This window comes from Propithecus coquereli, unplaced genomic scaffold (genome assembly GCF_000956105.1).
Source record: "Propithecus coquereli isolate 6110/MARCELLA unplaced genomic scaffold, Pcoq_1.0 Scaffold473, whole genome shotgun sequence".
Taxonomy (NCBI): domain Eukaryota; kingdom Metazoa; phylum Chordata; class Mammalia; order Primates; family Indriidae; genus Propithecus; species Propithecus coquereli.
In genome coordinates, this window is record NW_012150541.1 from 2,224,994 (window position 1) to 2,243,104 (window position 18,111).

An 18,111-nucleotide genomic window follows, 5' to 3' on the forward strand; every position below is an offset into this window, starting at 1 on the left:
TAGTCCTAACTCTGGAGGTGATTCTAAACATGTTGTGCAGATGAGGAAGATGTAATAATTAGGTTGTTCAAAGGAATTAGAAATTTTTTGCTAGCAGAACGGTAAAAATCTAACGGTTTGGTAACACTGCGCTGGGGAGGCTGTGGAAAACAGCACTCAAGTGCACTGCTGCTGACCTACACGCTGGTATAACCCCTGTGGAGGGTGATTTAAGTATCAAAACTGACAGTACCTTTGGGCAAGTGCACATCTAGACATTTATTCTGCAGATACACTTGCACAAATGCAAAATGTCAGATATGCAAGTTTATTTGTTGCAACTTTGCTTATAGTTGCTTGTAAAAATAGCTGCTCCAGCTTCCTACTGCTGCTGTAACCAGTTACCACAAACGAAGTAGTTTAAAACAACACAAACTTACTGTCTTACGAGTCTGGAGATCAGAAGTCCAAAAGGGGTCTTGCAGGGCTAAAATCAAAGGCCGGTTCCTCCAGGAGGGTCTTTAGGGAGAGGCTTCCACATCCCTTCTGACTCATCACACCAAACTCCACTCCTAACCTCTCAGACGCTGGGCCACCTGCCTCCTTCTTATAGGGCCCCTGTGATTGATGACATCGGGCCCACCTGGATAATGCACGCCACGTTCCCCACCTCACGATGCTTAATCACAAAGCCCCTTTTGCCGTGTAAGGTAACATAATTACAGATTCAGGGATTAAGACGGGGACATCTTTCATTCAGCGAATCAGAATGGCAAACAACTAGAAGCAAACTGGATGTCAATCAGTGTGGACTGGTTAAATAAAGTACGATAAATTCATACGATGGAATACTATACGGTTGTTTGAAAATTGAGAAAACTCATTATGTATTAAACAGAAAGCTCTCTGGAATATGTTAGGTGAGAAAAGTACAGAACAGAGAAAGGAATGTAGTGCATATAATTTGCTTGTATATATAACGTTTAAGCTCTCTCTGGAATGATACACAGGAAACTAATAATGATGATTACCTAGGACAGGAACTGGGCGGTGGCATTGCAAGAATGAGACTTTTCACTAATACTCTTTTATAATTTTTGATTTTTGAAACCTATAACTATATTACGTATCCAAAAAGTAAAATAATAAAGTCTAGAAAAGTAAAAATAAAACAAAGTGTAAAAAAACTTACAGATGGGAGGGATCAGTGTGGGCTGGAGCCAGAAAGGCCAGGCTTCACAGTAAAAGATGTAAGCCGGTATCTGATTCAAGGCTGCAGAACAAAGTATCCCACAACTTAGTGGCTTGAAACAACAAACGCTTATTATCTCACAGGTCTGGGAGTCAGGAATCTGGGGATGGTTTAGCTGGGTTGTTCTGGCCCAGAGTCTCGCGAGGCTGCAGTCACTTTGAAATTCAACGGGGGCTGGAGAACCTGCCTGCAAGCTCCTGCCTGAGTTGTTGGCCGAAGTCAGTCGTCTCTGGTTCTTGGCCAGAGGCCTCTGTTCCTCACCACGTAGGCCATCCATAGGATTCTTGGGTGTGTTCATAACATGGCAATTGGTGGGTGACCCGAAAAGGAAGCAGAGAGAGTGGGAGAAGAAGGCGGGGAGGAAGAAAGGGAGAGAGACTAAAGACCAGCCCCAGGCAGGAGCCCAGGCTTTTATAACCTAATTCTGGAAGTGACCCATCATCACTCCTGCCGTCTGCTATTGCTCACACAAACCAACCTTGATACAGCGAGGTCGGAGGGCTCACTAGGGGTCATCATGGAGGTGGGCAGCCACACACACTGAAGAGCAGTGGCAGGCAGGGCACAGGGGAGGACCCATGAGTGAAGGAATGAAAACATGAATGGCTATAGTGGGTATGGAAGGCAGGAAGGAGACTGGCCTAATCAGAGTTGTAAGTGTGTACTGGGGAGAAGTGAAAATAAGAATATGAAGAGTGGGGTTTGGCCCAATTACCAAGTCAGTGATTCACTATTCCTGCCATGCTGATCTCCCTAACTGTGTGGGTGATTTGGAATTTCAAATCTGTGCCCCAGACCTTAAGCCAAAAATATTTTGTCTCATCCCACTGGAAAATTCTTTGATATATGTTAGGTTCTGTCCTCTGCTAGGAGGTGATTTCTTGGAGAAGGAACATGTTTTTCATTTCCATACCACCTGATACCCCATATCTATAATAGTATGAAGCACCTAAGCTGTGGCTTGAGCAATACAAATTGACTGGCTCTTCTAGGACCAGTCCTGACAGCCTTAAGAAATTAGTCTTTTTCTTCTTAACAGAAGTTCCCCAACTCTTAATTACATTTCGTTCCAGGAACTTAATCTCCTCCCAGTGGCAGTGGTGACATGATATCAAAATATTATACAGAACTGATGTCATGGGCCTCCTGATACGATGCAATAGAAGGGACACAGCATCATCTATGTGACATTCCTTGTAAAAATATCTGACTTAAAGTATCATGAGGTAACAATCAGACAAATCCAGCATGTAACATTCTATAAGACAATTGGCCTGGCCCCTTCCAAAATGTCAGTGTCGCAAGAGAAAAAAATGCTGGGAGATTGTTTTCAATTAAAGGAGGCTAAAGGAATATAACAATTAAAGGTAACGTGTAATCCTGGACTGGGTCCTGAATCATTTTTAAAAAATAGCCAAAAGGACATTATTAAGAAAGTCGGGAAAATATACGCAAGGACTACATAATATTATTCTATCTATGTTAAATTTGGGGGGTATATTAATGGCATTGTGGTTACATAAGAAAATTGTCCGAGTTCTCAGGAGAAACATGCTGACGTATTTAAGGCTGAAGTGTCATGAGGTATGCAACTACTTTCAGATGTTCAGCAAAAAAGCGTGTGTGTGTGTGTGTGTGTCTGTGTGTGCACATGTCTAAGGAGGGGAGAGAGGAAGAAAGAGTGAGAGGAAGTGCAAGTGAGTGTGAGAGAGAGAGAGAGAAAGCAAGTGTGGCAAAATGTAAACTACTGAATGTAGGTGAAAGGTATACAAGTACTCACTGTGGGACTCTTTAGAGCTATCAAATTTTTCAAAATAAAAAGTACATATATATGTACATTACATGTATGCACATATTACCAGGAATGCCAGCTGACATGACCAAGTGACTAAAAACTAAGAGCAAAAAACAGAAAAGAGAAACAACCCGATCAGTGATTCAGGTATTAGAATTACCAGACACGGATTTTAACTGGTAATAGGAGACCCAGGCTTTAAAATATCTAGTAGTAGTCCATGTCTTGATCTTGGTGCCAGTTACAGGGGTTTATTTACTTTGTGATAATTCATCAACCTGTACATGTAATATTGTGTACTTTCTTGCATATATACCATGCTTCAATACAATTTTACAAAAATAGAAAACTTGTGAGATGTAGCTAAATAGAGGGAATCCATAGTCTTAAATGCATGCATTTGAAAAAAAATTAAAAGGCTGAAAAGCAATGATTTAAACATCCATCTCAAAAAGTTTTTTAAAAAAAGAACCTAGCAAATTAAACCCAGTGACATTAAAATGATGGAAATAATAAGGATAAAAGCAGAAATCAATGAAATAGAAAACAAACACAAAATGGAGAAAATATAAAAAGCCAAAACTGGTTCTTTGAAAAGAATAATACAATTGATAGCCTCTGTGGTAGCCATCCTCCAAGATGGCCCCAGTGGTTTTCACCTCCTGCCGTCAGGAGGTGCAGTTCTCTCTCATATCCAATAGGGCCGACCCGGCCGGGCGCGGTGGCTCACACCTGTAATCCTAGCTCTCTGGGAGGCCGAGGCGGGTGGATTGTTTGAACTCAGGAGTTCGAAACCAGCAAGAGCGAGACCCCGTCTCTACTAAAATTAGAAAGAAATTAATTGGACAACTAAAAATATATAGAAAAAATTAGCCGGGCATGGTGGCGCATGCCTGTAGTCCCAGCTACTCGGGAGGTTGAGGCAGGAGGATCGCTTGAGCCCAGGAGTTTGAGGTTGCTGTGAGCTAGGATGAAGCCACAGCACTCTAGCCCAGGCAACACAGTGAGACTCTGTCTCAAAAAAAAAAAAAAAAAAAAAAAAAAATAGGGACGACCTGTTATCAAGAGAATATTGCAAATGACAGAGGATGATGTCCAAGGCTAGACTACAAAATACATTGCAGCTTCCACCTCGCTCACTCTGGATGAAAGCAGCTACCATGTTGTAAGGACATCCAAGCAACCCTGCGTGTTACATTTTGGAGGTCTCCTGCTAGCAGACAGCAGTGACTTGCTAGCCACATAGAGTGAGCCATCTTGATATCGGATGCCTCAGCCTCAAGTCAAGCCGTAAGACAACTGCAGCCCTGACAAACATATTGACTACAACCCAAGACAAAACTACCCAGCTAAGGTATTTCTAAAATCATGAATCGCAGAAACTATATGAGATAATATATTAGTTTTCTATTGCTGCATAACAAATTACCACAAATGAACTTTTTTTTTTTTTTTTTTTTTGAGGCAGGATCTCTCACTCTGTTGCCCAGGCTAGAGTGCAGTGGCATCATCATAGCTCACTGCAACCCGAAACTCCTGGGCTCAAGTGATCCTCCTGTCTCAGCCTCCCAGGTAGCTGGGACTACAGGCGTGCACTACCACACCCAGCTAACTTTTTAATTTTTTGTATAGATGGGGCCTTGCTATGTTCTCAGGCTTGTCTTGAACTCCTGGCCTCAAGCTATCTCCCCAGCTCAGCCTCCCAGAGTGCCAGGATTACACCCATGAGCCACCACACCCGGCCCACAAATGAACATTGTAAGAAATACATATATCAACATATTATTTTGTATATTAATAATAGGTTCTCTCATAAGGTTTTGGTGGATCAGGATTTCATTTAAGAAAACACATGTTTATTATCTTGTATTTTCTGTGGGTCAGGAATTTGGGCACAGCTCAGCAGGGTGCTCTGCTTAGGGTCTCACAAGGCTGCAGTCAAGGTATCTGCTGAGCTAAGTTCTCATCTGGCATATTTTTGGGAGAATAATATACCTTCAAACTCATTCAGGTTGTTGACAAAATTCATTTCCTTGTGTCTGTCTGACTGAGTGTCCAGGTTTTTACTGGTTGTGGACTGCAGACTATCGGCAGGGCCCAGTGGCCACCTGCAACTGGGATTCCTCACCAGGACTGCTCATTTCCCAAACCAGCAAGGAGAATGCTACCAATATGTACATCTCAGAACCTAACTTCATATATCTGTATCACAGCCTAATCACAGGAGGAGCAACCCGTCACCTTTGCAATATTCTGTTGGTTAGAAACGAGTCACAGATCCCTTCTACACTCAAAGAGAGATTACACAGGGTATAACGCCAGAACACAGAGAGCATGAGGGCCATCTGAGAAGTCTGCCTGTCACGGGCAATAAATATTTGTTGCTGTTTGAATGCATTAAATTTTGGGTAATTTCTTATGCAGCAGTGGATAACTAATTAGTAACAGTTGTGCCTAACTAATTAGGCAGAAATTAATAAAAGGCATGAAAAGGGTTATCACTACAGATCCTGCAGGTACTACAAAGATGAAAGTTTATTATATTACAAGAAAACCTATGACAGTAAATTAGATAATTTAGATTAAAAGGACTAAGTCTTTGAAAGACATGACTTACTAAACCAAAACCAAACCGAAGAATAGAAGCATGTATATTCCTGTATCTATTAAATAAACAGAACCTATAACTTAAAATTTTCCCACAGAGAAAATCCCAGTAAATGAGATGGCTTCACTGGAGAACTCTTCAATTTAAGGGAAAAATAACACTAACACTAACATTTACAGAATCTTTTTTTTTTTTTCAGAGACAGGGTCTCGCTATGTTGCTCAGGCTGGAGTGCAATAACTATTCACAGGTACCATCAGAGCGTACTACAGACTTGAACCCCTGGCCTCAAATGAGCCTCCTGCCTCAGCTTCCTAAACCTGGGACTACAGGTTATAGAAACTTTGAAGAGAAAAAAATAGAAGGAACAGGGCCAAACTCATTTTTTGAGATTAGGATAAACTCGATATCAAAACTAGACTAGGAAATTACAAAAAGTAAAATTACAGGCTAATCAGTTATATGAACACAAACCCTAAAGTCACTTTTTAAAATAGCACATCAAATTCAGCAATCTATAAAAAAGACAATACGCTATAACCAAGTGTGGTTTATTCCTTTAATGCAAGGTAAGTCTGACATTTGAAAATCCATCAATGCAAATAACATCAATATGAAAAAAAGTTGATCATCTCAACAGATACAGAAAAACCATTTGATGAAATTTAATACTACTCGATAATTTAAAAAAATACCTTTGCAAAATATCTTAGCAAATTTGGAGTAGAAGGGAATTTCCTTAATCTAACGGGTCTGATAAAGGTTTTGGTGATTTTGTGCTGTGTCAATTTAGCTGCACTGAAGAATCCCCTCAGAACTCCTCCCTGTACGGTTCTAGATTAGGGTTTAGCTCCCTGAGAAATTTCTGGAGGTTTGGGAGGGAAGTGAAGCAGCAGCCATTTGTTACCTCCTCAAGGCTGGAAAGGGCACCGGCCACCTTACAGTTTGCACACATTGCTGTTCCTCTGCTGGCTCACCTTGTTGACGCGGGGTAGCTCTGACGTTGTCCCAGATCTCTCCTCCCTCAGTTTCTCAAGGTGCTGTGCCCGGCCTGGGTACCGAATTCTTGGTGAAGGTCACCGGTTTCTCTTGCAGATCATGTGCATCCCTGAAGTTGCAGGTGATAAGAGACCGGCAGGTTCCAGTTTATCCTTGCAAGTTCCAGTTTTTCTCTGTGGGTTCCAATTTGTTCTTGTTCTCTCCAATTTCTTATCTATCTTTCTTTCCCACATGCTGGTCCAGCAGATTTAGAGCAACATTAGGCCTAACATCAGTTGAAGAGACAACAGTGTTGCACTGATTTCTTTATCGGTTCCCACAATTGTGTAAGGTCTAATCCCCACGATAAACCCCTCATTCTATATCATTCACAGTGGTTCTGATTTCCTGATTAAACCCCAATTGATACAAATATTAATACAGAAGTGAGATCCAGAGAATAGAACCGTAAGGATGAGTTTTCTGAATTGGTACAGTACTGGGGTATCTGGAATTGTTTCTCCAATCTGATTAGATATAAAGACATTAATGACCCCCAATGGTAAAAGGTCATTGCCTACAGTCACAAAAAAAAGTTCCTGTAAAAAAATATCAAATAGACACCTATCATCAAATGCCTGTAGAAAGCAAGACTCAGGATAACCAAGCAGTTGTTGCCTTAGAACTCTTCAGTAAAAATAATATGTATAATAGCATTAGGTGGCTTCTTCCAAGAGCTCTAGAGACTGTCAGGAAAGAAAATGATGATGAGTTCATGGCTTTAAATTCCCAGCTCAAGGTCAAGAAAGCACTATGACTGCCCTAAAAATAAGTTCTTATCTCCTGTAGTTACAGGGTCAAGGGTTTTGGTAAGAAATCTCTTGGGTTCTAAACAAACCCAAGTCTAATCCTATGGATGGTTTAATTACAACATAAATTGAATTCCCAAGCACACAAGGTCTTTTATGTTAAAGTCAAGGCATTGGCTGGGAAGGAATGAGACCCTGAAAATTTAGACGAAGTCACGAGGGCAGATTCCAACAAACTTGGAAACCTTAAACCCTTAAAGTCTGTTGAGTCTCCTTACCAGTAGAAGCAGCTCTTCCCTCTGTTTCCGAGGTTAGTCTTCCCCTACCTGATGACCCCATAAGGGCTTCCCCTGGGGTAGCTGCTTTGCAGGAAACTACTGATGCTCCTCCCAACCTACCCTACCACCTCTAATAATTCTAGACCTAAAGCAAGACTCAAGTCACAGCATGGCCCAGGTGGTAAGGTAAAAAGTGTCACCTATGTGGGGGTGTAATATGCAAGAAAATAAGCACAAGATTTTGCCAATTTATATTGACAAAAACCTAGAGAATATGAATAGAAACGGTCCCTAAGGGTGTAGAAGCAGGTGAAAGAGACGAAATGTTGGGCCAGGCTGAACAGGGATCCTGAAATCCTCAGCTTAAGCAGCTGGGAGTGACTCTACATGTTGCTTGGTTGGTTGACTGAAACCTGGATCCAAAGGTGGCCTGAACTAAATGAACTGAAATGTGAGAACTTGCTTAGTATGTACACTGTAGAGTTGAGGTCAGCAAACTTTTCCTGTAAAGGGCCAGATAGTAAACATTTTAGGCTTTGTGGGACAGATAACCAAATGGAAATATGGGCAAAAGACTTGAACAGGCACTTCATGGGAGGATAATCATATATTTATAGCCTATAAAAATATGTGAAAAAGTACTTAATATCATTAGTCACTGAGGAAATAATTTAAACCACAATGAGATACTTCTGCATATCCATTAAACTAGCTAAATTTAGAAAGAGCAAAGAACCAAGCATTGGCAAGGATGTAGGGCAGCTGAAGTTCTCTCTTACGCTGGTGGCATAAAAATTCTGTAACACTGGTAATAGCTACTAAAGCTGAACATGACTCAACAAGCAATTCTACTCCTAGGTACATATACAACAGAAACGCACACGTATGTGCACCAAAAGACATGTATGAGAATATCTACGGAAGCAGCATTATTTGTAATAGCCTCAAAAAGAAAATAACCCAAATTTCCATCAACAAAAGAACAGATAAGTAAATTGTGGGATATTCACACAACAGAACACTATACAACAATAACAAGGACAAATTACTGCTGCATGTAACAGCCTTGTTGAATTTTTTTTTTTTTTTTTTTTTTGAGACAAGAGTCTCACTCTGTTGCCTGGGCTAGAGTGCTGTGGTGTCAGCCTAGCTCAAGCAACCTCAAACTCCTGGGCTCAAGCGATCCTCCTGCCTCAGCCTCCCGGGTAGTTGGGACTACAGGCACGTACCACCATGCTTGGCTAATTTTTTCTATTTTTAGTTGTCTGGCTAATTTCTTTCTATTTTCAGTGCTCAGGCTGGTCTCAAACTCCTGAGCTCAAGCAATCCTCCCGCCTCAGCCTCCCAGAGTGCTAGGATTACAGGTGTGAGCCACTGTGCCCGGCCTAGCCTGGTTGAATCTTACAGGTAAAATATTAAACAAAAAAGGCCAAAGGCAAAAAAAAAAAAAAATACACACTATATCACTGTTTAAATAAAGTTCAAAAAGAGGTAAAATTAATCCATTGTGATTGAAATCCCAGTAGTAGTTACCTCAATGGGGGTAATAACTGGAAAGATACAGAAAGATTTCTAGAATGCAAGGAATGTTCTGTATTTTTACCTGGGTGGTGATGACTGTATGTGTTCAATTTGCAAATACTCATCAAGCTGTACACTTAATATTTGTATATTCTACAGTATCTGCGTGTCTCAATTACAATGAAAATACTGGTTGTGCAGGAAGGAGTAATACACTGAATTAGCAATGCTTGTCTCAGTTTAGAGTGAATTACTTCACTGGAGAACTAAAGTACTTGCACTATCCTGAATAAGCTAATTGACCTGCTAGTTTCTCTCAGGCAGACGAGCGGTAAGGGCATTTTAAAATGTGAAATTCTGTGATTGATTGTTCCATTCCTTCATTCACTCACGCTAACATGAATAAAAGCATTCACTAGAGTCAGAAAGATGATCTTATTATCCCTGTCTCAAGAAAACTTCTCATGGCAGAGCTGAACATACAAATACACATAGAGTAACAAAGTATTAGTAAAATGCAGACGTGGTTCTGAAGAATGAGAAATTAACTCCAATTTAGGGTGGGGGTGGTAAATAGATATGCAAAATTCCTAAGAGATGGTGATGCCCCAGAGAGCTTTTAAAGAACAAACAGGTGGATGGGCAGTGAGCGCACTCCAGGTGGAGACAGCAGGCAGGAGTGTGAGGATGAGCGCATCTTCCCAAGGAAAGGCCAGGAAGGGTCCCTGACAACCCGAAGGGACTGGGGGTACAACTGAAGGAACTGGCAACTGGGTCTAGGAGATGGGAATGTCTCCTCCCTTTTTCCAGCCTTCCGCAGGAGAAATGCCTAGAGAATACCCCCTGCCCTGTGAGCACATAAATGCACACCACATTGGTGTCAGTTGTTTACTTGCTAAGGAGTTTGCACCACCTTCCGTATTTAATGAGTCATTCAGGCCTTTCTTGGATGGTGCTGGAATACACAAACCCCTCCTTTAATCCGGTTGGCTAGTTCAGATTAGACAAGTTTTAACAGTGCTTGCCTTTCCCATCGAGGGGAAGTAACACTCAAGTTATCAGAAATAGACTAGGTCTGGGGACAAAGCTCCATGGACCTGAGCTTCTGGAGAGACAACAGCTTCAACCTTCAGGTCATTTTGTCCCATCCTGTGGCTGACTGAGCATCAGAGGTCAGGACTGCAATAAGTTTTTGTATTTTGATGGCAATTTTAAAACACGGTTGTTTAAAAGGGCTTGCTTTGGAAAGGTTTTAATCTTGATTTATGTAAGCATTTATTTCTAAGATTTGAATTATAACCTAATTGATAGAATTAATACTCTTTAGGGGCTAAAACTACTTGAGAAAAACTATTTTACAGATTTTTTAAAATGATTCCTGAGCTTAAGAAATTACTTTTCAATCTTTACCAGTTTCCCAGATAATTAATGAGCAAGCACTCCCTAGCAGTGTGAAGGTATTGTTAGGTCTTTAATAAGATCACTTGTCTGATAGAATGAGATGCTTAAAATATCTCATTTAAGTCAAAAAAGAAAATGGAATGCCAAATTTATAATTGACCTAATATTTATAAACACCTGATTTGAATGAACTTTACCCAAAGCATACTCCACAAGAGGTGCTTCAAATCTACCTGGAGCACAGCCCCTCTGTTGTAGAGTAAAACGGCTTTCTTTTTTTAAGTACTCAGCAACACTCCTAAGGAAATAAAATTAGGTAAGGCTGTTACCAGCTGTCACCAGCAGCGTCATCCATTCAATAAATGTTTAGGGCTGACTCTGTGAGGTATTTAGGGACGGGATGGGATGGCAGACAGGGCCCTGCCCTCTTCCACCACCCTACAGCCTGGTGGAGGAAGTAGATTTTTAAAATTTTACAAATTGTGATCACAGCTATGAAGAGAAAAACGCAGAGATAGAATAACACTGAGGAGGGGCACTACCTACTTCAGGGAGTCAGGGAAGATTTCCATGAGGACGTGACATTTAAGCAAGCACTGAAGGACGTTATGAGTCAGACCTGCCAGAGCAAGAGGGAACAGTATCCCTGGCAGAGGGAAAAGCTTACACAGAGCCACAATCCTGAAAGGAGCTTGTTTCAGGGACTAAAAGAAGACCAATGTGCCCAAAGCATAAGATGTCTAAGATTGGATATGTGGTGAGTTTGAAGAGACAGCGAAGTCATGCTAAGAACTTGGGAAGCCTTTTGGCAGAGGAGTGACATGATCTGGTGCATGTTTTGAAAATGTAGCTCTGGCTTTCAGGTGGATCACAGGTGTGCAGGGGAGAGGAAATGCAGAGATCCGTAGAGCACACAACCACAATTTAAGCAAGATGGTAGCTTGGAGTACCACTGATGACAGTAGGGAGGGAGAGAAAGCATGTCCAGACTTCGTTTTGGAGGTAGAATACACAGACATGCTGGTGGATGAGGTGTGAGAGGTGGTGAGTGAAAAAGAGGAGTCAAGGATGACTCAGATTTCAGGCTGGAATAATCGGGAAGGTGGGAAGACTGATGGAGAAACAGGTTTGGAGAGAGAAGTCTTCACTCCTTTAGTGTAGGCCTTAGTCATTGGAATAACCTAGATCTCCACTTAGCATTTCTTTTAAAACATGGATGTTTGCCTGGTGTGGTGGTGAGGACTGCAGTCACAACTACTTGGGAGGCTAAGGCAGGAGGATCATTTGAACCCAGGAGCTGGAGGCCAGCCTGGGCAACATAGTGAGGAAACTGCTGCTTGACCTAAACTAAGCCCAGGTTGCTTTTTTTTTTTCTTAAATATAGGGAGAGTTTAGGGAGCAGGCAGCAGGAAGTGGGAGCTGCGTGGCTTATCTTGATGTTGCATTTGATAAATACAGACAGTCCTTACTCAGATTGTGTGGTTGCTTAGATTTGGGCTAAAGACCCCCAAAGCCACCCCTTGGTATTGTCACTCATTAAGAAATTAGGGAAGAGAGAGTATTGTTGAATTTAAATATTTTCCAAAAAAAGGAAAAAAAAAACCAAATGGAATTTGATGTACGTTTTCCATGTTATTTTATACATGGATTATCTTTTCAACAGTGCAGTTAGTTTAGGAAGAAAATAATTAAAGATGTAAATGTGTGAGCCAAGAGCCAAAACCACTCTGAACAGCTCAAGGTTGTGAACTTATTTAATTTGCCCTTTCCCTGAGGAGTCACTTCATGGATCATTGACTTATTATTATTCTGTAAACCAGTGGTAGCCCCCGTCTTCCTCTGCTTATTGCCAGAGTATGATCCAGCTGTGGGGTTTGAAGAGTTTATGTTTATTGGATTTTAATGACTCAGTTAACAAAGGTCATTCCTAAAAGTAATAGAAAACTAAGTGTGTGGAAACAGAATAGCTAAGACTGATGCAGGGGGTTATTTTTAGTAGTTCCTTGGTGTTGTCCTTAGATATATGTTTAATCCTTAAAAGCAATTAAGGAGGGTCCTCTCTCTTAATCAATTTACTAATGCTGTATTCAACTACACTTGCAAAATGTTATTTTAAACTTCTCAATAACAAAAGGTATTATGTAAACACTAGCCTTAAAATATGTTAGATAATACTGGTATAAACAATATACTATTAGTATAATATTGATAATAGAATAACTGTAATTATATGTAATTGTAATACTTGTTAATATCATATCTATAGTGTTTCCATTATCTTTGAGAGAATGAAATAACTTTGGTCTTAGGTAAAATCTGGTTGGACATGAATCTTGAAGTTAAACGAAACTTTAGAGATCATTTAATCTTGTCCTTTCAAATATTTGCCATGGGAAGCACAGGTGCCTGGCTTCCGGCTGGGGCTCTGCTTCCCCGGGGAAAAAAAATTTTGCTGTGAATGATTTAGTGAATATTTATCCAAGATGGTGTTTATTAAAATGTGAAAGAATTTCCTAAGATAAATGGTGATTGTTTGAATTATTTAAAATTAAATTGATAAAAGCATTTAAGAATATGTGGAAATGAATAAATTTACAGTTATTCCCCAGGCATAAATTTTCTCCACCTCAAAATCCAATGAGATAGGATATAAATGGGCACTTTATATATGTAATAAATTTCTTACATAGTTTTACAAAGCCTTCCTGACCTGGCTCCTGTTGACTTTTCCAGCCTTATCTATAGCTGCAACATAATAGGTATGAATGAATAAACGGATAAAGGCAGTGAGCACTAAACAATTTGAAATTTATAGTTTACACATTTTAAACGATAACATAAATCTGAAGAAATAAAGATGCTACTTTTAAAACATAGTTCACTTCAATTCATTTCTTTTCTAAGGAGAGGGCATACACAGCTTGGCATCAGTTTGACATGAGACAAAAATTTTAGTATTGTTGCATGCTAAATTTCTTTCACTAGGTTAGATAAAATGTAGAATCCAAAGAGTTATAAATGCAAATGACAAATACTGTATAAAAATCCTATCCACTCACGCAACCATAACTTACAAATTGTAAGCTTTCTTCTCAGCAAAATGAATTAAAAGAAAGGAAAAAAGTCTTTAAAATCTTCTTGTTGGAGACAAATGACCTTTTAAAATGCCAGCATATCCCCAGAGAATGGATTTGGTCTGAGTGCTTCATTTCTGAAATTGTGTAAGAAAAGATGACTTGGTTTTGAGAGTCAAACTGTATTCCTCTATAAAGGTTTAAGATCTGTTAAGTCTCCATACAAAACACCGCCCTTATTCTGAGAACAAAAAGAGCCATAAAACAGCTTGGGCGGGACGGGGAAAGAAGGTCCTAGCACAAAGTCCTTGGAAAGGTTTTAAAAAAAAAAAAATCCCAGTAAGTTAGAGCTCCTGTTAGATCTGATACCTCTAAACTGCACGCCTTTTGGCACACATCAAAAACATGGGGAAACAGAAAAAGAAAAGAAATCGTAAACATTTTTTGCGTGTCCTACCTCGTAGAACCTCTAACAATGAATCAAATGTGCTTAGACAAATCTCATTTTTTTTTCCTTTATAATGCATCGCAGACTACGGGGGCTGAGGGGTCTCTAATAAATACAAGAGCCAGCCTCGTTGCGTGTTTAACTGCGGACGTTTCCGAAGTAGGATGGGCTGAGAACCAAACTACCAAACTAAAATCGTAAGTGATGGCAGAGTAATAATAAACCGAATTGCCTGGGGGGAACTTCAGGAAGGCCTACACTGGGGGCGCTGCACCCCGCCGCCCGCGCTACCGAGCTCTCCAGTCCCTCCGGCTCTCCGCGGAGACCCTCGGGCGCTGGGGACCCAACCGCATAGACTGGGCGGGATTTAGCCCCTTCCTCTTCTCCGCAAGAGAGAAAAGCGCGAGGGTGACCCGCAAGCCGTCTGTCCGCGTCCAAGCGTTAAAGCCTGCGGAGCCGCGCGCGGGGCGCCCATGCTCGTTCCCCGGGAGCCCCCGGCCCGGCCACCCTCTCCGGCCCGCCCCGCCCCGGCCTCCCTTACTCTGGGACTCCATGGTCAGCTGCTCCCGCGCCCCTGGCCGAGCCCCTGGCGCCGCAGCCGCGCCTCCTAACGCCTCTCCCCTCGGCAGGCGTCGCCTCGGTTGTCCTGACAACCCGGGAGGCGGGGGAGGAGGAGCCAGAAGGACGGCAAGAGGGAGGGACCAAAACTCATTGGGAAACGCGGGCAGGCGCGTGGGCCCGCGCGTCGCCCGGGGGCCGATCGAGGGTGGCGGCCGAGTCAGCGGCTGAGGACACTGCCCCTGAGGCCCGGTCAGGCGATCGCGCCCTTCCTGGCGGGTCTCGCGTCCCCTCGGGATCTGTGCCCCGACCCCAGGGGTAGTGGCCTGCCGGCCTGGCCGTCGCCGTCCGGAGGCGTCGCTAGGGCTGTCAGCCCGTGCGTCGGGCGAGTCGGCCTGGCCCGCTGGGAAGGCCGCCGGCCCTGGGCCTCCCTCCCGGGACTCGCGAGCCGCCGCTGCAGGTAACGGCGGGCCCAGGCGGCGGGAGGGGTCGGGCGCCGGGCGGGGGCCCCCAGGCCGGGGGGCGGCCCCGGGTACCTGTTGCGGCCGCCTCGGGGCCCCCTGCCCGCCGTTGGCCGCGGACGACCCCCGCCCGACCGCCGAAACGGCCCCGGTGTGGCCTCGCTCCCGCTTCTCACGGAGCACAGGTCTCGGCAGCGGGACCGAGCATTTGCACCGCAGCCCTGCAGGCGTGGGATCCCTGCTCAGCCGGGGGCTTCGGCCCAGGTCTGGGTGGTCGCTCGTGCGGCGTTTACGGGCAGCAGGGAGCCAATGAGAGTCCCTTCTGTCGTCGCCAGTGGGCCAAGGGGGTCTCCTGAATCTCGAAACCCAGGAGAATTCCTTCGCCCGGCATTGCCCTGTCATCCCGAGTATCACAGGCAGTGGGCCCGGGTCGGATTTTTCCGGTTGGTTTAGTTTTTTTGTGTCTATTTGATTCAATCCTCCCCGTTTTCGGTTGAGTAACTCAATCAGCCCACATGTTTTGTAGCAAAACTTTGTAGGGCTGTTAAACAAATGTGACATTATCCCACACAATGGTCTTTCATAATATTGGTTTTAAAAACACGGATTCAGGTTTTGCTTTAAGGAAGCTTTGAGGGTCACAAGGGAGTGTTATCTGATAGGTTGTAAAAATTTAAACAACCGGGAGAGTATCATAGGTTAAGGAAAACCGGAAGGAGGAAAGAAAAATGGAGAAGAGAGAATAAAAAGGATGGGAATGGAAGTACTCGGTGGCGTGGGCAGGCGGAGGAAACTGCGGGGATGATTTAGTGCCCAGGTCTGGAGATTAGGGCCCCTCTATCAATCCCGACCGATGCTCGAGACAGTACTTGAGGGAAATGGAAGGAAGAGCCCTTTTGGGGTCACCTAAGTGATTACTCATCTTGCCACTAGAGATATTTCCACTCCATGGATGACAAGGACACCAAGGAGAATTACTTTCCTCTTAGAAAGGGAATCATTCAGACGTTAATTGAACCTGAGGCGCACATAGTCTATGATGGAAGCAGACATTTATTATATTCTGCCAAATTAGGCTTTCCCCTCTCAGACTCTATGGGAACTTTTTCAGATTAATTGTCAAAACAAAAAGGTTTATGTGTGGATATTGACAAACAGTGTGATATATACAGAACCTGTAATTCTTAAGCTAAAGTATTGAAGTCATAAATTCAGGTTGGAAAGTAAGCACTTCATGGTACCTTAACAACCTGTTCCTGAAATTTAGAGATGGGATGTATTTTTAGGCAGAAAGTATCTCAGATCAGCAGTACTTCTCTATACAATGTTTCTCAAACTCTTGTTTCCATACATCATTAGCAAAATTACAGAAGCCTTTTCATCCAAGATAACAAAATTGTGATGCTTATCAGTAATATCATAATCAAAACTGACAAGATAGTGATTTTTAAAACCATAGCATTTATTGACACAAAAAAGAAAGTAGGGGTAAATTTCTCAACAGTAAAGGATGAGGCATTTGTATTTTTTTTTTTAAAAAAGAAGAAACAACAGTGCAGATCTCCATACTAAGGTAACAAGGACTCAAGAATTTGGTTTAAAGGTTAGAAAAAATGGGGATAAGGATTGATGAAGTACTTTGTAGTGATATAGAAGAATTATTTTAACAGGTAGGAAGTTGACATGGAAGAAGACTTGAAATACTTTAGGTAACAGGTAAAGGCAATTGTGAAAAGCAACATTTGGTTTTAGGGGATAGTGAGCTGTAGAAGACAAGACCAGTTAGGGGGTGAAAGTGGGGACGGAAAGGCACTAAAATGGCTAAGGCAGGGACATCTTCTCCTTCTCCTTCCAGCACCTAGTACAATGTACTTGTTAAGTGTTTGTTGAATGACTGAGAAGAGCTTTGGAGAAATTGCTTTGGGTATAGGAATACACTTTACTATTGGAGAAAATACCAGAGATCAGAAAGTTGCTTATGGGACGGGGATTGAAGATGAATGGTAAATGTATTGATCGTCCCTTTTTTGGAATTTTCAGCCATTGTGCTTATTTCTTTTCACTGGCATGTTCAGTGTGTTATTGGTGGTCAAATGAAAAGCAAGAAAGAGTACTGTTGTTGGATTTTTTCCTAAGCTCATCACTGGATAAAAGAGTTAATTATTATTTACTTTGCTGATGCTTAACTAAATGTAGTAAACCAAAGCATTGTTACCAGGGAATAATAAAGTAACAATGAAGAGACAGATATCGACTTTCTTTTTCATGTTTAAATCTCTTGGCTACATCAGAATTCAAAGTAAAAATAACTCTAGTGGGAAGTTGACGTTATTTACTGCAAATACGATGATAAAAAATATAGCAAATGAATATGTTAGTTTTGTTTCCTAGCCTTGCTGTTATATGGTGGAGAAAGTTTTCTTTTTTGTTTTTATGGTGTTGGGGTTTTTGTCTGTTTTTGTTTTCTTTACCAAAGTGAGGGTACTTTTTCCTTTCTCTTTCTCTGTTACTTTCTGAAACTCATAAGGAATTAAGTTAAAGGTACAAAACAATCAAATTTCCATTTTTGGTGTGTTTCCTCTTTGTCCTCCAAACCTGTCATGGTCTGCACTCACATTGTTGGACGCAGGAGGAATGCCCATCCCTCAGCCCTTTTACGCATTCCCAGTGTAATCGGGCTGCAGGACTACGCTGCCCTCTACCCTTCGGAAAAGTCTTCCAGGATTAGGCTAGTGCTGACTAAATGCACTTCTCTCTCCTGCTAGGGGTGCTACACAGTTTAGCACTTAGCCCTGTGCTATACTTTCTTGTAGGGTTTTCTCTCATTTTATGAGTCTTGTACCTCTGATTAAACATTTCTGGAGGACATGGGTACTTTGAGAGGGGAGTCTCCAACCTCCTTGTTTGCCAGCAAGTTAATAAATTCCTCTTTCCTTCTCCTCAAATAAA

At 42.2% G+C, this 18,111-nt stretch overlaps 1 protein-coding gene across 1 annotated transcript in view; it reads left to right on the top strand.

Annotated features, from left to right (window-relative positions):
- Window positions 1-15,072: 15,072 nt before the first annotated feature.
- Window positions 15,073-18,111, top strand: part of DHX32 (DEAH (Asp-Glu-Ala-His) box polypeptide 32) — a 65,529-nt gene continuing 62,490 nt past the window's right edge. The window contains exon 1 of the mRNA XM_012655360.1: window positions 15,073-15,161. The gene's annotated coding sequence lies outside the window, so the exon portion shown is untranslated. The remainder of the gene's footprint in view (window positions 15,162-18,111) is intronic.